The 23,722-nt window shown below is 42.2% G+C and overlaps 1 protein-coding gene and 1 long non-coding RNA gene across 3 annotated transcripts in view; both read left to right on the forward strand.

The window, feature by feature from the left end:
* The window catches only part of LOC119647549 (band 7 protein AGAP004871), a 266,754-nt gene that overhangs the window by 35,300 nt on the left and 207,732 nt on the right, over positions 1 to 23,722 (forward strand). The gene's annotated exons all lie outside the window — the stretch shown is intronic.
* On the forward strand, positions 3,371 to 4,102 carry LOC119647550. The gene is made up of 2 exons (XR_005248899.1): positions 3,371 to 3,716; positions 3,769 to 4,102. It is a non-coding gene; the product is annotated as an uncharacterized LOC119647550 (long non-coding RNA).

Genomic DNA, 23,722 nt, shown 5'->3' on the forward strand with positions numbered 1-23,722 from the left:
TCTTACTTTACCATAGTTAACTTAGTCTTAGTCTTTTGCCCTTTACACAATCGCAATAGCAATTACAGATGGCACGCAGAGTGATTCGTTAGATTCAGGGTATTGCATTCGTTTGGTTTCCATCCCATTCAGCTCCTAACTTCATTTTAGTATTCCAGATTGTTGTTGGGGCTTGTTGTTTCGCAGAAGATTACCTTCCAAAAGTCTCTGGGCCTACAGTGCCTCATGACAATATGCTGAAAAGTATTGCTTTCCTCGTTTCTAAGGAGTTTGTTTTCTACTACGTATGTGTGGAACGGCAATTATTAAAAAAAAAAAAAGAAATTCTTTTCTCTTCGTCGGGTTGAAGCAATGGTGGCTTGATATTTCATCCAGACTGAAGCTCTGGGATTCCAAACGATTAAGATTCAAAATCATGATTCCCCTTCGATTTTGCCAATTTTGCTTGTTCTGCGACATGTACTCCATTCGCTCGCTATCTTAGGAGAACGGATTTCACTTCATGGCGTGGTCAGCAACGCAATTATCGCCTCTCCTTAATGAGTGACCTATCCACTGCTGCTTCCTCCTTCCGAGCACATTGCGAACGGGTGCTGGGTTTGTGCGCCGACTTCGTTTGTAACACAGTAGACTCCCGATAATTCGTATGGTCAAGAGATTGACGATTTGGAACAAAATATGTAGTATCAAGCCTGCGTACTCTGAAGATACGATGCCGACAGGTGTCCACGAAGGATCGGAGCTTTTGAGTAACAGTGGGGGTCACTTTCCATGTGTGACTCCCATATACGAATTCGAAAAGACTACTAGCACAGAATAGGCTAACTTGACGTCTGTGCTGAGGTAGCTGCATTTCAGATTTTAAATTAGACTGTGAATGCAGATCTAGCATACTCAAAACGGGTGCCCCGAAGATGAAAAAAATTTGCACTAGGCAATTTTTGCGGACTTGGCGAACTAAAATAATCTGAACTTTTTTGCAATCAAGCTATTACGGGTATGAGTTTCTAAGACTGAGCCTGCCACTCAGAAAAAAAAAATGACTTTGCGATGTTCGCAAGCACGATTTTTCCACAAGTGTTTAGCCGACCATGGCTTCATAAATCATGTGACTTGCGGGTTGGTCTAGGGCGGATTGGCACCTTAGCTCTGCCCAGGCAATAACATAGTCGAAGTGGCTACAAAATGGTATTGGTTTCCTTATGTAAATCCATAAACACAATATAGGAATGAATTATATTTCGGCGAAAACCACTAGCTGAAATTCAGACTTAAGCTAACCGAGGGTAAACCACATTTTGTTTAAGAAATTGAGGGAGTTCTGAATCCACCATCCAATTGATGCAAAGGCTGATGTTCAACTATCTCGACAATCGCTTTTGACTTTCGTACATTTCTTAACCGGCGTCATTTTCAAACAGCCTTGTGAGTTACATCTTTGGCCTGCCTTTATGCAATGCCGGATCCTGTGTTGCTTCGCAATGGTTGAGGTTGATTTAAGGTCATTTCTTAATTAAGTTCTCTTAAAAAATGGGGGATCAGCTGTTACCTACGACATGTGGATGGTTGACACCCCTTTTCTCATTGTAACATACACAATCAGTGACAGCTTTGCTTTCCTTAAACATATGATTTTCTTCTACTCCGCATTTGAGCCTTTTTTGACACTTCGGAGAAGTGTTAGCATACTGTTGTTATGTGACCAATTTCAAAGCACCTGCAACAGTGGTAAAGGGCTAACTTCCTTATGAGCCAGCAGACGACCTAGAATATTTCTGCCTTGCTTACCCCGCTCGCAATTAGAGCGCTGTTTTACTTGCCAAACATCACCATTTGTGTGGTTCGAAATAATCGATCTAAAGAATTGTGTATGCCCTCTCTGGTCAAGACCCTGCTAATATCCTGGAATAATATTGCAATTTCCTGTCTTTTGACACTCACTTCAGTTTATTTTTCTGAGGGGTTCTCCAATTTGCAGAGGCCGGGAATGCTTCTATAATACAACGTCAGCATGGAATCTCTTTTTAAGTTTTGTCTTCTTCTTGTTTTACCTCTGTTCTTCTTTCCAAATTTCCTATATTTTCGAAATTTATTAAAAACATTCCCAGTTCACTATAAGAATTCTCTTCTTCTGTTTTAGTCTTTCTTCCGAAAGCGGCATTGGCAGATGAATCGGATTTGGCATTTTTCTCGGTTATGGACTCGATCTGGGAGAAGTCGAAAGGCTCTAAAAACACCGTCTAGCGTATCATAGTAACGTTATTTTGGTCGGTTTTAGGATTGTTTCTTATCAAATTGGATGAGTACGCCAATCTGAGTTGTGAGTTCTGGCCAGTACGAATTACATGACCTACCTATCGAAGACATTGTAAAGTCTTCACGATAAGTGCAATTTCATATTGATCCCGGATGCTCTTAGCCCGGGAGTGATCGTAGCATATTGCGTCACGGATTCCATGTAGCTGCTTTATATTCAATGGCGCTAGACAGCGTTCATTGCCTTCGATAAGTCAGCTTTCGGAACCGGCGCAGTTCGAACAACCCAGCAGTAGATTTTGTATTTGACACGTTTGCTGATGTGTCGACTACTAAGAACGCCAGTTGTATAACACCACCTCATCCAAATTTCACTAATACTTGAAGCAATTTTATGACACGACTTGCCGTTGGCTGACAACATTGGTCAATGGCAAAGATAGCGACTGTTTCATTGAAGTCGATCTTCGAAAACTTTATTTTATTCAGATTCAGTCGGAGACTATGGGAAGGAAGGGACCTTTTCCTTGTGGGGTGAGTTGGTCAAGATCAACTTTGCTGTAAGACGCTGGAAAAACATTATCCGCGAGTGACAAGAAAAAGGATAAACGGAGTTCCCTTGATGAACAACGACAGAATCACGGTGCGGTTTTGATATGCCCCACTTCAAGTTTTACCCTTCGAATCGCGATAGAGTCATTTGACTCAGCGGCCGAATTTTCCCGGTACTAGATATTGTCACCACGCATATCGATCGTTATGTCCGCTCAGGGCCAGACAAAATCCAGACTCGGGTTAAAAATTATGCGTAAAACCGGGTTCGGGGTGAACATTATCCGGGACGGGCGTGAAAATTATCCGAGCCCATTATTTTCCCCATTTTTCATAGAAACTTCTGTTCTGGGTCCCGAGTAATTTCCGGGCCCGGGGGGATCCCCCCTTTGTACCCCCTTCTCGTGGAGCTTGTGTCGGTTTTGTTACTGCTTCAGCTTGTATTAAGGTATTTACTATAACTTCATTTTCTGTGTACGAATGCTAACTGATTTAGGCTTTATTCATAAAAAACAGTGTAATATTCGCTTCAGCTGAAACTTTTGCGATAAACACCGTTGTCTTAGTAGCCAGTATTTCGTAAGTCAAAACAGGAAATTTTTAACATTCTATTCTGTTCGGTTTTACATAGAAAAGGTATCTGAAAAGTTACATGGAAGCATTCATCTTCAAATTAGTAGATCAGGTTACTTGCCCTGACAATAGAGGCAATCAATCAGGAAGGAAAAATGGACGGAGAGATAGTAACCAGCAGAAAAATATGGTCGAAAGTCAAAACAAAAATCATACACGAGGTTCTACTTCTAATAAGGGTGGACGCCCATCAACTCCCAAATTAATTGAGGGTAGACCGAAAAAGGGACCAACTCAGAAAACTAGATCTTCAACAATCTGAAAATTATTAAAAAGTAAACATTTTTGCTGATACCTTCATCTAAACGATGATTCTTTTAATTTAAGATGCTCCCATCAACATTCGAAGTAATATTATTTGTTTCCGAATAGAGTAATGGAAGCAACATGGTTGATTAGTGGTCAAATTAAAAAGGGAGGAAGACAGCTAAAAAGTCCTGAAACTACCAGCTCATATTAAAAGATGTTCAAGAAAATTTCGGGTACTGTTTCGGGTGTATACCCAGGAAAGATGCAGATGGCTTATTTTGAGCTTACTAAAGAATGCGATAGACAATTACTTCAAATGGGACTCAAATTTTCTCGCTTTTATTAGACGGCTAAGTTTTATTGAAGAAAATTTGGTTTATTTATATATTTATTTATATAACATCTGCGTCTATCGGGCATCTATTAATACTTACTAGCACATAGTGTAACACTCACAAAAATATTCTCTTGAAAATTCCATATAAATGTATTCATATTTACAAGCCGTAAGCGAAGCGTATCCGCACAGACAATACCCAATATAGGTCAAAATTGCCAGAAAAAATAGTTTTGCTGTGCTAGTTACGCTATGTGTTGTAAACGTTATGTGGCTGTAAGTATCAGTACACTTTCGAAATGTCTGCATTTATGTTGCTGTGGTGGCATGTTTAGATCTATGATGATTTTTCTATGTGCCTGGTCCAAGTTTTTAACAATAGTTTAAACTGTAATGTTTCTATTGGAAATGGATGGAAGCATTAATTTAATTGGTTTAAGATTCTTCCTTTTCAAACGACGCCTATACGAACGCCATCGTATTCCTTGCATGCTGGTATGTATTATATGAACACTCCTTAAGAATATATTCGAAATATCTCTTCCATTTCCAAACGCGAACTAAGGGATTGAATATGATCACCATGCAACCAAATTATCAAAAGTGCCTCAGATAGGGACTGACTTTCCGACGACGACCTTCTCCCACCACGTACCGCATATAGCAACATCATGTCCTGGGACCCGATTTCTAATAACTTCTAGGCTGTAAAATTGCGGTCCAGGCTAAGGAGCTTTGTATTGCGCACAAACGAAGATTTTCGATATTAAGGAGAGAACACACACTTTTCAAGAGGTAAAATTTTGATGGTTGCGGGTGGCCCAGGTGCGCTCCGACAACAATTTGCTTCAACATATCATGAGGAAGCTTAGTTCTGGTAACCGTAGCAAAAATGATCGAAGATTTTTAGGTTTCTGTAGTCTTGGCCGCCTCATCGTTGACGGGGCCCGCCACAAGGTCGTTTGAAGAAGGTGAAGGATGTATTTTCTAAGCGCAAAAAGGGATGGTAATATTGGTTTCGGAAGGAACCATCATTTGCTTTCCGCTTACCTTTCACTTGCATGTCGCTACTTTTGCTAGCAGAGGATTGATTTTGTAGAAGCTTATCAATGTTGATATCTTAAGGGGCACTTACAAATACGTTGATCTTCTGAGGCGATTACTAGAAGGAAAACGTGAGCCACACTCCACTCGAAAGACTCGCCGAGGGCGATAGGATGGCTGGACGAGGAAGCGTTAGCACACTTTGAGGTGTGAATCCTGCTGTGTCAACAGGTGGCGGTAGTCGCCACAGTACTCCCCTGCCAGTGATGAAGTGACGATTAAAATGTATGTTTGCCCTGAATGTTGGCAGGAAAAGTCTTCTCTGAGCGGCTGATGATCGGAAAAGGACCAACATTTGCATTGCACCTCTGACGGTGGCGTGTATTACGAAGATATGTTTTGTAGAGGCTAGGTCCTTGAAGATGAACCTTTTATGTTCATCATGGCATCGCTTGGTAGGCGGCGTGAGCTGCTGGACGCTGCTTGACGCAGCGCGCTGTTAAACAAAGGCAGATCCTCGTTGCTGATATTTGGCGGCTGAAGCAATTCACCATGAAGCTAGAGAGGCCAACAGCAGTGGCTTCTAAATTCTCATGCCACGAATGTCGAGAAGAAACATTGGTAATACGCGTGTCCATTGCGCATTCTCGTGGCATCGGGTAGCAGCTTTAAACTGTGGATGCAAACAAGCTCGTTGGCCTGAGCATGGTATAGCGTGCTATGGAGATAAGTCGTGCCTGTCAGGTTGCTAAGTGATTTGAAGGATTCTTCCACGATCAATTGTCATGCGAAGAGGTGTGCCGAAATGACATTTCTAGACGTAATAGAATGCGGGACAACGGTGTCAGCTTTTTGTCTGAAATCGGGATCGCTTTGGACTAGCGAAAGAATCTGTCTACGCACTTTAAACAATGTTGTTTGCCCTTTGAGCCAGCGATTATGTCCATATGTACAAGTTCAAAGCGTGATGATAGCAGTCAGAAACTACCCACAGTTGTGCATGTGTGCCGAGACTTTCGAATACTGGCCCTTGATATGCCTCAAGCCTCGAGCCCGAGCAAAAAAAATCAAATATTGTCATTGAAAAAAAAATTACAATAAAAAAAAACACGGAGCCGTCGATATAGAGTTGAAGCATTTATTCTCAAAAGAAAAGTTAATTTTTCATTTATAAAAAATCCAGTTATTTATAGATACGTACACGCTTTTAGCTACCGCAATTAACTGAGGGAGAAATTATTCATTTCTGTGTGATTCTTGTTTTAAAAAATTACATGTCGTCTACGAAACTTGAATTAAAAATTACTGACTTAGTGTCTGCGACTACCTGTTGGGTTACTTTTGTCATTGAGGAATTATAATTTTGTGTTACTGAATCCAACGGATATGTAACTCGCGCGTATGTCAGCTATGATGGAGGGTTAGATGAAGCGTTTTCTGACAGCATGTGCAGTCAGCAGTCAGGCATGTGCAGTCAGGTCTGAATGAGATAGGCGATGAATAGAGCGACGAGTCAGCTTGTCAAAAAGCTAGTAGAAGGTATTTTCAGTATCTTGGGAGAAAATATCGCCTCCAGTTGGAGTGATCGTCATCTCGTTGTGTTCTTGCAATCACTGCATAATCAAGGGATGTTGACTTTTTCTCGATTTAGGAGAACGCATTGGCCACGATGGTGTTCTTCCCGGCGACATGTCGAATGTCGTTTGAAAACTGGGCGATGAAGTCCAGGTGTCGAGCTTGGCATGGTGGAGCGTTGACGAGTTTCTGACAGAAGGCGAAGGTAAATGGCGTGTGAGCTGTGAAAATTACTAAGTCGCGTTCCCGAGTATGTGTAAATCTTTAACAGTCATGTAAGCAGGGGGCAAATCTCGATGGAAAGCATTTTAGTGGGTCTATGCAGGGCTAAATTTCCTTGAAAAAAGCCTAGTGGCTCCCACACCCCATTAACTTCCTGTTCAAGGACTTCGCCAGCGTTCCAGCGAAGTCATTTTTTGCCTTCTGAAAAACTGCTTCAGCTTCAAGAGTCCAGCGAAGTTCAGCCTTTCCTTTGATGTCACTAAAAGTAGGGGTATTGAGTGGTAGTTACATGCAACTCCTGTTAAAGTTGATGACGTCAAGAAACTGGCGCAACTCCTTGGGGGTGTTTGACTTCGAATAGCTGTGGATGGCTTCGACTTTCACGGGTGGTGGGCGAACACCATTAATGTTGACCAGATGACCAAGTAAAAGTACTGCAGGGGCTCCGAAAGCAAATTTTACCATATTGATCCCACAGTCGTTGAGGCGTTGAAACAAGCTGTGCATATACGTCATGTGCCTCCTCTTCGTCTCTAAATGAGACGAGAATGTCGTCCAAATATGGATGGCAAAAATCGAGTGGTCGACTAGGCGTTGCCATGTCTGCGCTGCAATGTGCAATCCGAAAATTATGTACGGTGAACAAGTCAAATGTTATCATGATGGCTGTCTTATCAACGTTCTTCTCTGTCACGGGTATCTGCTTGAACGTTCGCACGAAGTTTATTTTAGAAAATATCTTTTAGCCACGAAGCGTCTGCGTAAACTCAGCTATGTGTCGTACTAGATAATGGTCCGAAATAATGTGCGCGCTGAATGGTCGATAATCCCCGCACGGTCGCCAGTTTCCATTTTTCGTCAGAGTCTGCTCGCAACGGGTGTTCGAGGAGTCGATGTGATGTTTCCTAGCATGCTTGACAACTACAACATAACCCCCGCGTGAGTAATCTCTGGGAATTCGGCTAATAGCTGGCAGTGCGTCCAAGGTAATCCCTCGGAATGTCACACATTGATACGAGAATACGAGATATACAATTTGTCTGTTAAAGTGTACCAATAAGCCGTAATATGTAAGGAAATCTGTCCTGATTATTGGTCTCGTAACGTCAGCTACTACGCAGCTCAAAAAGAAGTAGCGGCGAAGTCTGAAGTCGCGGCACAGTTTAGCTATACTATGCGTGTTTATCACAAAGTCATTTCCTGCCGCGGGATCGTACATGGACTGTTTGTATCCTTGACAAGAGTTCGTGCGTGAAATGGGGCAGATATCGGGGCTTGTATCGACAAGTCTCGTTGCGTCTCCTTATAGGTAACGAATAAGGTGGCAGGGTGAATTGGCCGAGTCGGATGCTGCACTTAATTCACGCTCTTCGCGTTTCCCGCAAACTTACACTCAACAGCCTTGCACTTCCTAGCTTTGAGCCATAAACGTGATGATACAAGCACGTGTCTGCTGGTGGCCTCGTTGATGATTGCTACTGGTGGTGGTCTACAGGTCCTGTAAGTTTAAGCCCGCCACCCACGTTCAGTTCGGCCTGTCAGTTACACCTGAAGAGTCTACAGTTGCCCGGCGGCCGTCTGTCAGTTTTGACTATTCAGGCGGCCGAGGATCAGATGAAAAATGTTTCGGCCAACTAACCAGACATGTTTGTTTAGGTTGAAACCGACGATTTCTTGCTTGTTTAGGCTGTGATCGAGAATTTTTTGGACATCCTTATCGCTGGTTAACATTTTTAATAAATGCATCCACACAAAAAGTATTAAAGGGAACCGAAGGGAATGAAGTTGTGATACTTCGCCGAGCAGCTTACGATGACTTGACTTTTGAAATAATAAACGGCAGCAGCTTTTATAAACGGCACAATGGCCGAGTTTGTTGAGCGTCAACCCCTTCATCTTTTTGCCTCGGGTTTGAGTTCCGGTATGTCAGGAATGCTTGTGTTCGTCTTTGCGGTGATATGCTTCTGTGGGTTTATCGCCTGCACAGTATTATATGTGATGATAATAAAACTGAAGAACAGTCTAACAATCGTTCTATCCACTCTATAGGAAACCACACAGCCTCCTTTTTGCTACGATGTGCAATTGATAAGCTGAACAAGCAAAAAGATGAACACAAACATTCATGATTCATCGGAGATTTAAACCTGCGCAAATCTAGATATTGACGCTTAACCAACTCGAGTGCTGCTCCGTCAAAAAATGGTAATCAGAAACAATACATAAAAAGTGTTAGGCACAAGTAAGAGATATAAATTAAGAACGGATTGGAGAGACCATACCGATACTTGTGATATTTATAGCGTGGTATGGCCTTGAGTAAATTACATACATTATAGTTTTCAGATCAGACAAGTAAGATACAACTTCGAAATTAATTGACATTTCAATTGTAATAGAACAAATGCTACCTAAACCTGAAGCGTATTTAATAATTGTTTTGGAAAGAGGTCACTAATACCATGAGCAAAACTTTTTCCCCATTAACAAAAGTATGACAATTTACAATAATTCAGATAATTTATTACTTCCTACAGAAAGTCCAAAGGGACAAGCATAAAACAAGCAAAAGAATCATCCTACCAAAGCTAATGGGCAATCAAAATCCTATAATGGGGACCTCATTTACAAAAAGGAGGCCTCATAAATCATTCAATAATCACGGCTTCTTGTTTGAAACTTGTAAGAAAATTTGGTCCTAAGTAAAAATCTCTTTGTTATGTGTGGATCTGAATTCTTGAGTCATTCCATCGCTTAACATGTGGACTCCATAAAGATGCAGCCATTTCTCTTGCACAGAATTTTCTTAAACTTCCGCAACTTTTCCATGAAATCAAACTTTTGAAACGTTAAGGAGGGTATTTTAGGAACAAGACAACGGTAAAACGGAAGGGTTGAGCGTCTTTACTTCATAGGCATATGCATGAACCTGAATTCCACAAATCATATGCAAATGAAAGACAATCGCAAGATACTTCAACATTTTGTTGTATAAACATTAAGTGAATTTGAATGGAGCTACCAAAACATGGAGAGTTTTTCTTTCTGGGAACTTTGTCGTTGTTCCTTTGGGATACAGAATAAAGGAGGCCTAAAACTGTGAATAACAAGGCCTATGTTATGTTTGTGTATGAACAGGTATAAAGAATTTTGAAGTATTACCATACCCTGAGATTAAAGAGGAAAGCTCGGACACATTCGATAAATTCTACAGAATTTGACTTTCCATCAGTTTGGCTGATCCTTTTTGTTGGAGTGGTGAATATTTTCAATTTTCTCTTCTGAATTTCAGAAAAAAATGTTATTTTTGCAATCATATGTTAGAATATATAATATATCTGGAGGATTTTCATTGCCTTTAGCTTTAATATTCACAGGAAAACTTAAAGAATTTATTGAAATAATGTAACTTTTACAAGATATTTGAGTTTTATGGGCAGTCCTGCACTCTGGGGGGTTGTATTCTTACGTATTATACCACACATATGTAGCTACAAAATTGCATAACATTCAATTTTTTCTGAGTTTTCGAACGAATGTATTAATTTAACTGAGTACCCTTTTTGTTTGCTCATGGCTGCAATTATTCATTCTTTTCAATTTTCAGTAATAACACGGCCATCAATCTTAAAACTGATGACATACAATTCTTAGCATGAACTTTTATTCATAGAGTTGTAACTATTAATTGCTTTTGCTCTACCAAGGGACTATTTCAAATATCTAAGTTATTGAGTTATTTGTACGAGATACGAGCACTGATTGGCCATCCTGGGAGAGTGGATTTCAATGAATGGTTTAGCCAGCAATGCAATTGTCGCCCTTCCTCACTGTGAGACCTATCCACTACCATTTCCGCTTTCTGATCACAATGCATACGGATGCCACGACCGTGCGCGGACCAAGTTCTTTGTTTGTAACATTATCAGGCCAGGGTACTCCGACGATACAGCGAAGACAAGAAAGGAAAGACGTCATAGTACATTGAACTCCTCGACATCCTCCGGACAAGGCAACAAGAACGTCACCGATAACAAGAAGAAATGGTATCGGTGACAAAATGCAATCCTGGCCGACTTCGCTTTCGACCTCAAAAAGGCTCTCACATTTTACCTCGGTGTAGCACGTGACACTATGTTCCATCATATGTCGCTCTGATAACAGCTATTAGTATCTAGGGATGCCCCTCATGCGTACAGCACAACAGATATATTCGCTGTTAATGCTATGAAAAGCCTTCTCGAAATCGATGAAGAGCAAGTGATCTAAATTTCTGGCACTGTTCCAAAATGATCCGTAAGAAAACTAGTCTGCCCTCTATGGATCGAGTTTTCGAGATGTCCATTGATACGTTCCAAGATCATTTTAGCTATTATCTTTGCAACGGTTGGAAGCCCACAGATACTCCTCCAACTGTCACACTCGAAACCGGTGCCCTCCTTTGGAATCTTTACAAGGTCTCTAATTTCCAAAATTTTCGTGCGAGCAGAAGTAGCAGATCTGCAGTAACTGCAACTGCAGCGAAAAAGAACTCTGCGAAGTGCTCGCAAGCCCAGAAATTTTGCTATGTTTGAATGCATTGATAACTGAAATGATTTCCTTTCTATTTGAATAAGTAGTCCATATACGCATGTTACGATGACTAGCCATTTCATCTACAGAAGAGGCACCTGAAGTTTTCTTTCCTCCTCGTGCTCGTCATCGTGGATGAGAATCCGACCGTTAAAGTCCTTAACAGGGACATCGAAAAATTGGCGTGATACGGTACACCCTTCTGAAATCATTACGCAATGAGGTATCTTCCTTCTCTGACCAGCGCAATAGTAAATACCCTTTTATCACGGCACACACTATGCAAACACGTCACGCACATCATCACTCAGAGTGGTACATAGACCATTCAACCTCTTCTGATCATCGGTTCGTTTCCGCGATTCCGCAGTCGACCAGATCTTATGACACCCCTTTGGGATGTTGCGGACGACCAGCGCAATGCTGTTCGATATTCTTAGGCAAGTTGCCCAGAGTATCTGCCATCTTATCAGGAAGGAGCGCTGCCGAGCGACAGCTGGATCATTCAAACGCTCGATGTTGAACTAGAGAGGTCGCAGATTTCCAACCATGCGAGAAATGGCGAATGCAACGCGCATGGTGATGCGCATATTGAGAAGACAACTCCTAAATCTACTGCTGATCGCAAATTTGCCGATCTGTTTCTTTGTGCGGTTTTTGGTCAGTTGAAACACAACTGACTTCACGGTAGACTCCATGCTCTGAAAGTGTCGCACCAATAACGAAGCGGTGGAAGCTTCCGAAATCCACATACCTCCCACCATTATCGTTACGGTCGCCAAAAGGACGCTTTCTCATCACTTGTCCGGGGAAGCTTTTGTCAGAGCCCGCCTTGACATTCAGACCACCCATCACGATCACAATGTCACCTTTAGGAAGCCTGAACTGCAATTGTATGTAATTGCTCATTGAAAGCATCCTTCTTCACTTTTTCAGAAATCTATGTTATTGAAGAGCACTGTACAATTATGATGTTACTTAACATAAACCGGAATCTCGCAGCCAAAATCATGTGTGAAACCCGCTCACACATGAAGAGAGCGCTCCTTGTGATAGTGGATAGTAACAATCTGATACCGGACCACTAGGCTTTCCAAAATACAAAAGAATATTGCTGCAAGAGGAAGAGGACTACTCCCCACAGTCCCACCATCTTACTTTGCTTAGGCCCAGGATCTCCTGCTCATATCGTTGGAATTTCTCATCTAGTTGGAGAAAACGGGCATTGTGAGGACCCTCGCTGCCGTCGTCAATTATAGTTTTCGATAGCCAAAAATCTTCGGCGTGAGGTCGATCCCTAACAAAGCCGTTGTTGACGTTTCGGTAACAATAAATTTTCGAAATTTGCAGGCTGCTAGCCAACAAATTTTTATCCTTTTTAGTTAGTTTTAGTTAGTTATATGATTCTGAGGTAAAAATTATTCGGACCTCCCTATTATCCCTTTTTATTTAACATTCTATTACGAGCCCCCGATAAAACTCCGGCCCTGGGGGATTGCCCCCGTTCAAGCCCCCTTGCCTCAGGCGGGGCACTTTCCAAATTTCAAAATACACAATCCATAAAACATTTCCGAAACAAGGATTGTAAAAATATCATATAAAATTATACAGCCAAACGAAAACGAACAAGTCCTGATATGAAACCACTCACTTAAATTTTTGTAAAACCTGGGCAGCAGATGGGAGGGATCGATGATGTCGATAGGATGGGGGCGTTTGGAAGCTAGGATATGCATCAATAATGTTAAGGTATGTAAAATTGGGGCTAGGAGGAGTTGCCTTGGGGGTCAAATGGCCGGTTTTGAGGTTGGAGGGCTAGGAGCAATTGATAGAACAGTTGAGTTCGAAGAAGGATCTCTTCAACAACCTCGATCTGCATGGATTGGATTGGCACTTGGTAAGAAAATTCAGTTCATCTTCGTTTTCGCGGGTATTGGAACAACGGCGGCGGATTTTATCCTTTTGACACCCTAATCGTCGGAGTATTGATCTAGCAACTGAAGCAGAAATTGAAGAGGTGTTTGAAAGCTATTTATAGTAACACAGTTGTGACTTTCTGGTTTATGTGGATATGGTAACATGAAGTACGTGGGGCAGACGGGAGTTCACAGTTATCCTAAGATAGGTGGCTTCTTTGCTGGCTCGGATGGAAATGTTGTGGATTTTGAGGGATAGGGTAGAAATGTTCGTCTTTGCGTCAAACGGGTATTTGCATTTCACAGGATTTAGATGTAAAGATTGTGTAAATAAGAAGCTAGCTTTGCCTAGCGGGATGTTTTTAGTGGAGGAATATAGGTCGTCCGTGTATTTGAGGAGGCGGATGGGTTTTGTGATTTAAGAAGACCAGCGGTGAACAAAGCGAAGATGGTAGCAGGAAGGACTGAACCTTGCGGGATGCCAGGTGCCGAGAGGTGTGACTGAACGTAAACTTGGAAATTTCGCCCATCTAAAATGGTAAGGATTAGCTTGCAGAAGTGCCGATGGATCATGGAAAGATTAAAGACCAGTGTGTACTGCCATGGGGAGTCCAGCGATTGTCGAGGCTCTGCGGCTTAGACCCAGAAGAAGGTTGGATTTCGAAATGAAGAGAGCGTGCTAAACCGACCGTTTAGGTCGATTGACAAATTGGAAGTCAGAAATCGTGTTGGTGGTATCACAATGCTTGTCGTTGGCGAAGCGGTTGTGGTTTTTGTGTAGAGTGCCAGAACCCTCTTGCAGATTTACCTGTCTGAGAGCCGCATTTCTTCTAGGAGGTGTAAGAATTGTGGACAATATCTGCTTCCAAATAATCTCCGCCGCAGGGTTTTCTTATATGTGAGATTCAACAAGATAACATTGGGAAGGGAGAATTGATTGCGGTAATTCAGGAAACAAATCAGGATCAGTTCGTCGTATACTTCCTGATTGCTTCAGTGTATTCACGCTCTGTTAATATATTCTTTTCTTTGAAGACATGCCTATTAGAGAGTAGTAAGAGATGTTGTAATTTATATTTAAAGGCTGCATGGAAAAGTTGTAGGGACAGGAATTTTTCGGATATGAATGGTTGTGCTATCGCAGGTGTAGCAGCCCTGAGTGTTGGATTGTGGGTGGGTCCCTGTGGAAAATATTGAAACTAGCGAATCCGGGATTGCATTAAGGGAGATCTAATTTGGGAACATTAACGTCAATAATATCCACTTACTATTATGGACAAAATTGGATGTCTGAAAGTCAGCTACTAAATATTTAGATAGTTTTCCACATGAAATCCTTATTTGTACAATAATGGTTATAAACTGTCTAAGTTGGGAATGGCCAGAACCACCATTCGGGTTACATATGGTCAGCGACGGCGATCAAGCTATTCTAAAACGCAAAAAATAGCAAATTTGACGGTATAGATCTGCTACAGTTCCAATTACCAAGGCCGGACCCGGACTTTTATCGCGATCCAAATTTCAATAAAAAAGAGATAACATGGGGCCGGCATAATTTTTACCATATAATTTGTACCCCGGGCCCGGATTTCCCCCCTACGGCTCTGGATTTATCGCGTCGGTTGCTGGCCCGGATCGTTTTGCACAGTGGTGGGGAAGAGAATTTTTCCTTGGTGCTTTCCTGTAGCGATCAGTGTATGTCACGTTTGATTTACATAGAACCCCCCGGGTAGGGAAAGGGGGATGTTGGGAAATTTGATGTCACCCGTCGATTCATTCACAGGGGTTTATTGTAACCGTATTTCTCGTTTGCCTATTAAATAGTGTCTTTTAGCGTGTGATTATTCCATTTCCAATTCTGTTTATCCTTAATTTAATGTCCTTCAAATGTAAATTTTTCCGTTGATCATGTAAACTTTAGTTCACAATTTCTACCCAAAAGCCATCAACCTTAAAATATCTCACAAATCTAAATGTTGTTTAATCACAGCCTACTTTTGAAAAATTAAAATGATCGTTGACTTTTTCTTAATGTGTGATTAACGTTCTCATGCTATGTTCTTGCCTATGCTAACACGCCATTACATGTTTTTTGCTAAAGCAATTCCTCCCATTTAATTCGGACACATTGATGTCGGGAATGTTGTGACATATAGGATGCATTTAATGATGAACAAACGTCCCGGTTGTCGCCCTAGTGAATCAGGTGTAGCCCACAGGTCAACCGGGTAGTTCGAAAGAGACACCGCTGATAAGCGTCAATCACATGATATCGATGGACGAATTTCAGGAGATGGAGTTTGGAGGGATGCAGTGGTGATTAGAGCACAAACGGACTGAGAGCAGCGAAAAACAGAAATTGCAAGTTGAGGTTTCAATCGGTTCGAACTGTGTTGTAAATTTAAACATAAAGCGAGGGAGTAACCCGAAACCTAGACGCATATCTGAAAGTTAACAACATCAGCGAGGAATGAGAAAAGGAGCAGTGAAGCTTCTAGCGAAGTAAATTGTGTTTGCAAATCGCCTAGGAAGGGATTTTTAATGGCAGCTTGGCCCTGGATCAAATCTTTAGTACTTTTAATTCAAATCCAAGTTCAAGCATTAGAAGGCCTGCATCCGTTTCAGTCTAGTGTGTTTATTATGAATTGTCCTGCAACATTGACGGGTAAGTCGGTACCCGCACCCATAGACTTGCATGTCAATTTTTTCTGGGGCTGTGCTGAGCTATCGCCAAAACCTATATAAATAATGATCCCTTAATAGCATTAATTAATCCGACAAAAGGAAAAAGCAGGCATACAGAAGAACAACAACAACAACTCCTAACGAAAAGAAACGTATCCTGTGAATTTTTGTGATCATCTCAGAGGCATAGAGAGAGTGGATCCCCGTCGTAACAGAGTGCCTCGTGAATTGCTGCGATAAGTTAATTAGAGCTTCACTGTCAGAAAGGAAAATTTTTTTTGTCGCTTTATGCGGAGGGGAAAAGGGTAGTTTCCCGCCGCGAGATGAAAAGAAATTACTAAGACCGTCGTTGGGTTGCTATTTCAAAAAGCCTTCTGTTTCTTGCAATTGGAGCAAGTGATTCAAAAAAGTTGACTGACGGTTTCGTGCAGGGCAGAGGCAACTCATCAGATGTTGCCTCACCTTTGCCCATCAGACTCTCTCAGGGGAAACTTGTAGCGGTGGAAGATGGTTACACCTGTTGAAGAATTTATTGTGGTATTTACTTCTGCATGGTTTGAATCAGACTGTGTAAGAGTCCTAGGACATTAAGAGAAGCCAAATTTCTTACCCAGTAGCTCAATGTTACTATTCTAGGCGATCGCAACACCAATAATATATGCGGAGCAAACACGTCTTGTCAATCTAGAGTACGTCAGGCTTATTGCATGACATATGGCGATAGGTTTGAACCGGCCAATTCTATTAAATGCTTACATAGCATTGATAATTGTTCATCAATGCTATGTCTGTCACGCAGCCCATAATGACCCTTTCGAATGGTTTGGATTAAACAATTGCCTAATCCAAATTCCATCTGAATATCACGACTAAACATCTCTGCTACTCGTAACAAACTTCTAAGGTGCCCATCACTACCAGCATACAGCTTGATGTCATCTAAGAAAGAAAGTGTGTCAGCTGACGTTTAGCACTTAGTCCATATTTTATTGGAAAACCATCCACTTTAGCATCATCTAGTAGCAATGAAAGGAAATTCAGTGCCATACAGAACAAAAGAAGACTTAACGAATCGACCGAGAACATTCATTTCCATATATAGATAAGCTCTGAAGTGTTGGTACCCTCAGATGAATGCACTGATGAGTTGGTATGTCAGTTTGTAATCAATGCGACACTAGGTAGCTACTCGAGAGATTTCTCCGGCCTCTAGTTGCCTGTCCTACAAATACTAAGTCGATAATGAGCTGCTTTTTCGAACCCCTTGATCCAACTCAGTAGCCCTTCTACTCCTCGGACAGAATGTTGTTTATCTCAAGGTCGTTATAAATTTGTAGAGGGTTGGTAAGCGAGTAATCGGTATTGTGTCTACAGGGTCCTGCACCGTGTCTATTTATGGATAAGAAAGGTAATCCCCGGGGTAAGGAGCGATGCTGAATCCTCCAGCCGTATGCTGGTGAACTTGTTATACCAGAAAATTTATACTCGATCCAGACTTGGGTCCGTCCAGTTCTCTGATCTGCCAATGACCCATCTAAGCTCCTCTTATTTAACTTCTGCAAATTTATACCCGCATCTACTTTTGTACACTTTCTTCTACTATTACCCCAAGACGAACACGCTTTCTAATGGCTGCTGAGATTATGTCGATGTGAGTAATGAAGCGGTACTGTCTGCAACAAGGGGCGGTAAGATGTTGCTCCCGCCCGCTTTCACATGTCCTAAACTGGCCAACAAGGAAATGTGCCGTGGAATTGCATGAATTGCATTTAAGTACTAGCAGATCTGCACGTTCAACGTTACCCCTTTCCTTCAGGTTCTTGGGGTTGCCCCGCTCTCGCAGTAAACCATGGCCCACGCAGGTTATCTTACTTCAATGTTCTTAATCATTTATTTCTTAAAGGAAACTTCTTTAAACGAATTTTATGGCCCCTGCATTTGTTCGGTATTTTATTTCTCCCGGTCTTCTATTGACTCGATGAGGGGAAGAAGAGAGGGAGTACTTGTAGAATAAAGAGGAAACTCCTTCCTCATCAGAACTAATGTGTTCCATTTTAATTTCTCGATAACTTTTTCTGACAATAACCTTATTAAAAGTTTGAAATAAATATGAACTTTTCTAGCCTTCTAGCTGCTTTCTACTTAGAAAATTGAACAACAATCTCCATGAAATTTTTAGCATCGTTCGAAAATTATTCCAAACTTCTCACTCTCTTGTAACTTCTCGCATAGACGTCTGATTATTAGAGAAGGAACGAAGTTCCTTTTAATTTTGCACGATCCACCTCCATCATCAGTCATGAGGAGCAATAATGACCATGTTCGATATGGTCAAAAGCGAAGTCCTCCACAAGTCTTTCACCATCATTATAGAAAGGACGTGTCATGCGCGCGGCCAGCAAGCTTCCCACCGCCAAAGTGTATGCACAATTTACTTCGAAAATGCCATTTCAACCGACTACTCCAGCACAGGCTCTACAGTTTCCCTGTAAATTTCAATTCGTCCAGAGAGTTTAGTATTTTCCGCGAATCAACCACCGGAAACCGCTGCGGTCAAGACCAAAGTTTACTTCATAAACGGTTATTTCGAAAAATCAGTGACGTTTAGGATGGCTCCCACAATGCAATCCCACTCGATACCGATGAAAGCAGTTTCACTACCGGGGAATCAGCCTGAAAGCTTCTCAAGGCGACCTGATACGGGGTCATGTCAATCAATGTACAGCCGCGGTAGGTATAGGAACCGATTAGGATTAAGATTTACCGGTCGAACTAAATCTCCGTCAGTCAAAGGGAAACGGCGCGAAATAGATGTGGAGGGTCTAATTGCTTTTTGTTGCTTTGACGTTCGAACAGGTTTATCTCGGTTTAATTGCTCGTTAGATGGGGAAAGTGCCCTCATTACTTCGCTTCAATTAAAATGTTGGATAATTGCATTTTTCAAGTCTAAGGCTAATCCTCCTGAAATGGCTTGTCTTCCTTAGGCTATTTATAACTTTCAATGTATAATTTATGATGGGAGACGAGAGGACATTCGTGTTCCACTTATCGATTTATAAATTACACATTTATGACATGGTAGGATAGCGGCAAGCGGAGATGGTCTGATGATGGTAAATGGCCACATTTCAGATTGCTATTCAATTCAAAAGGAAAATTGAACTGTAATTTGTGACTAGGTGAAAAGAAATGGGTTGAACGAATGTTTTCATCATTTTGATGGACGTGAGTGCCATTTTGATACTATATGAATACTACTGAGATTATTTAGTTGAATACTAAACACACGGAATAGTTCTGATTGTATTCATAGAAAGCAAAAATTCAAATAAACTAAAGATTTCAATTAGACTGTCGTCAGTTGTATCATCGAATTTCCGACACAAAAAGTATTATAGCAAACGTAGCATTTGTGACAGGATATTTTAGCTCAGTCATTCGGGCTTTAGTCCAGTGGTTTCGAAAAGCTTTTACTGTTGGGTACTAGGTAATTGAAAATCGCTTAAATGGCAAATAGCGAGGCAACTACACTGCCACTGTTGGTTCGCGAAAATATGCATCATTTTTCTCCAGGTTTTTTTCAAGAAGCCCACACTCCTCTACTATTCTGTAAACAACAAAGGGGTTATCGTCCTTTCTTAAAATGTCACCTATCCATTGCCACTTTGCCTCTTAATCTACACGTTTACCAGCGCCTATCCCTGTCGTCGTTCGAGATTGCGTTGAGACAGATTGCTTCGATGACGTGGCAGAGACAGGTGTCAACAAAGGCTTGGAGCCTTCGAGTAACAGTGGCGGTCACAACCTTAACTTGGTGCTGGTATATATATATATGCTTTTACAGAGTTTAGACAAAATAATAAATATGAATCTAGCATGGTTAATGCGTCGAATAAGATCGAGCTCAATGTCACCACCCACTGAAACAGCTACTAAGATAGACAAATTGGTCAACGCTTTCGACGTCGTATCCTTTAATATAAATAGGAAGACAGCGGTGCCTTATCATATTGAGAATCTCGCTTTTGTTGGTATTTATCTTCAGTCTGACTTTGCTTGCCTACTCCTCTAAATCACTTATTTCACGTATGTTAATCGCATGGCACTTTTGTACAAACTCGCCTCTCTTAGTATTTATCTGTTATTCATTATATGAATTGCCTCGTATTCTAACCGTTGTTGCAGCCCTTCTGTTAATGATTGTATATCCCGCCATTTTCTCCTCTAGTATACATACCTCTTCCTCTAAAGTCCAAACACAGCCTCCCAAATTTATCGCCTCTAATTATTTCGATCCAAGGTAGTCTTAAAATCTTAGAATTGATGTGCGTTCTGCGCCCCTTGGAGCCCTTCCAACGTTTCCTTTTGGTCGGCAACCATCGGCTCCGCCTTTCAGCGTTGGTTTCGAAATCTTCCCCTCGGGCTTTCGTTTGATGTGGCCAGCCCATTGCAATTTTCGGATTTCGACTAGTGGCGATGATGGTGGGTCATCAAATAGTTCGTACAATTTACGACTCTAGCATCTCGGATTCGTCAAGCATTTATTTCCTTTACGGTTCCGTTTCCCAGAGGACTTTATTCTCGAAGATATCGATCTGCTTTCCGACCCTTACGTCAAAGTCCACGTCTCGCATCCATACAGCAGCACCAGATGAATTAATATCTTGTAGATAGGTAGTTTATTGCGTCTGTGTACTTTTCCCCATCTCAGTACGGTTGTGTTTTTCGTTTCCGTCTTTCGAGAGTAGGGCTCCTAGGTAGATGAACTGGTCCACCTGTTAAATTATGATCGCCCGTTGCAATATTCTGCATACTAGCAGTCGCCTCTCGCGCTTGAGTCATGTATTTCGTTTTGGATTCATTGATCCTGAGCCTTACTTCACTCAATGCTGACTCGAACTGCGTAAGTACTTCCTTCGTATGAAGCATCGACCCGATAAGAACATCCAGGGTGTTTGCGTACGCTACGGATTTTACCAGTAACACACCTGTTGTATCAACTGAGGCCACCTACGTTACGATATATTCGAGGACCACGTTAAAGAGGGTTGGCGAGACCATCCTCTGGCTGAAGTCCTGACACTATAGGAAAACTGTTTGTCAGTTCATTTTTAGATTTTTACCTAGCTGCCGTTACCACCAACCAGTCTTCACATACTAATGAGTTTTGGTTTTCTGTTCTGGATATTGTCCACGGGTGGGCGTTCTCCAAATGCGTACAAGTGTATCCTCGTACACCATCGGGATTTCCCTTATCCTCACGATCTGAGATCTAGCAGCTCTTCACAAGTGCCCCTCTGTCTGTCACACGCATTTTACTCAGAAACCGTTATGTCGATTGACACCAAATTTGGCGGCAAGGTGGAAACTGTGAACGTCCACGTATACAGTGAATAACATCATTCTACGTGGAACACAAGGGGGCAAGCGGTATGTAAACTTTTTTTCACCGAATATAGTCATGTAGGACATCAAATGGTCTCGATTTGCAAAGCTAGTTTCCGTTCTGCATTTAATGCACGAAGGAGAAGGCGGGGGCTGAAAGTGGTCATTTATTTTACGGACAACAGCGGATAATTACAGAACCTACCCAACCCGAAGTCTGAAAAATATACAAAGCTGCCACTATACGGTGCCTACTTTACCGATCTTTGTGCGAATAAAGTTAAAAAAAAGTACATTGCCATAATTTGCAGTAATTGATTGGAACCCCCCCCTCCCCCCCACCCTCTTAAGTTCATCTTGGAATCATAAAATTGCATTAATATAAAGCATGATCATACTAAATTTGGTAGAAATCGCACTATGACTAACAAAGTTAGTCTCAAACGAACTACTGGCTAGAGCGTCTAGGACTCTGACTCATTTGAGACAATACCTCACGCCAGGCCTATTCAGGAATTCAGTGAGCTGCTGCTCGGCTCCACATGGCTTTGCAATACAGCATGCCTCAATTATGGTGTCCGGGAGAGCAAGACACCCTTCCGTCGATAGGTGATATCGATGGTGTTCCCACCTTTTGCAGAAGAAAAAGGTGTGGCAGGTATCATCCATCGCAACATTGTAATAAATGCTGTCGACCGATCGTGATTTTCCGATTGTGTGCAGTTAAAATAGAAAATACTCGTGTCCGCTGAACAACTGGGTTTCTTTCCCAAGATTGCTGCCATGTCGAGAGAGTGCTGGCTTCTTCTTCACAAGCGGCAGCTTTCTTACTTCTCTCGCCTTCCCTGGGATATACAAGCCTCCGCTTGGTAGCATGGAGAGCGCTCGGAATAACTCCCGCTATCATCATTACAACTGTCTCCGAGACGGTACGATAGGTGGACACAACTTGCAAAGCTTCCCGTCTTTGTATTTGCACTAAACGCTTACGATACTTTTCCTTACCGATGGAGTCAGCCCATATCTCGGAACAGAAGGGCGGATGGAAACGCGTTCATCAGCAAGGGGCGCCTGATGGATAAGGGACCTCTAACGTTGGCCATCAGCCGGCAACTCACAAATATTCCAGCCGCAGCATTGTCTGCGGTGTTGCGAATCTGCTCGAAGAAATACTTCCTCGTGTCTATCATGATGCCGACGTATTCCAGCGCCCGCTTCCGCAAGACAATTGTTTCACCAACTGGCTGGCTGCCTGAAATCTCTCCTTGATCAGGTAAACGACTTCAATTTTCTCCAGAGGGAATCCATGCTCAGCCATTCATCTGCTTACTCGCCGCATCACCATTCCCATTGTGCGACGTACACGTAACCGGTACCACAACATCATCCACGTATCCGACCAGATGCGAGTCATCATTGTATAAGGCGTTCCAAAGTCCCGGACCAAGGATAGACGCTTTAGCTTATCCTGATGTCACCTTCATTCGACGCTGTACTTCTCGGGTCTCGTAGAGTAGGGCGCGGTCATTTAAATAGTCTCCCAATATCCGGATTAGGTAGCCTGGAGTATGCAAATAATGTGTGCCTCAAGCATGCCGCGCTTCCTTGCAAAATTGAAGGTGTTTTTTACATTGAGGGTAACAAGTAGAATCACTCGCCGATAGTGGCGACTGAGTGTCTCCGCCAGTTTTACTACTTGGCCACCTTCTCTATGGCACCAAGTGTGGATCGCCCGCTTTAAAACGATATTGTGCTGGTGAGTAGTCTCCGACAGCACATAATGCGTCAATCCGCCGTGATTTGATGAGTTTCTCAAGCAGTTTACCACTATGTCCTACATACTGGGCCGACAATACGCTGGCGGCGCCTCTAGGTCGCCTTTGCTCTTTCAATCAGCACAAGTATCGCAACCTTCCAGCGCGAGGGAAAACACCCGCTGTCAAACATGCCCTGAATGCACCGGGCAGTAAGTTCGGCTTGTATGTATATACAAGTTCCAACACTTCGTTCGCAATTTAAGCCGGCCACCAATACGCAGGTCATTGCTCGAGACGCATTTTCCTCTTGTGAGCCGATGCATTACAAGCTGCGGTAATAAGGATCATTGTTGAATGCACTAGAAATTCAGTCGTAGTTTTTCTGTCTGCTCTTGGGCCTTGTCGCCGATCTTTCCTTCCTGAAAGAACTTCTACAAATTTGGCCACGTCGATTTTATCGATGTTCCACCCGGTGGGTACCTGCCGGACGGCAGAGCATTCGGAAGAGCCGTTTGTAACTTCGAAGGAAATGTACT

Source organism: Hermetia illucens, chromosome 2 (genome assembly GCF_905115235.1).
Source record: "Hermetia illucens chromosome 2, iHerIll2.2.curated.20191125, whole genome shotgun sequence".
NCBI lineage: Eukaryota > Metazoa > Arthropoda > Insecta > Diptera > Stratiomyidae > Hermetia > Hermetia illucens.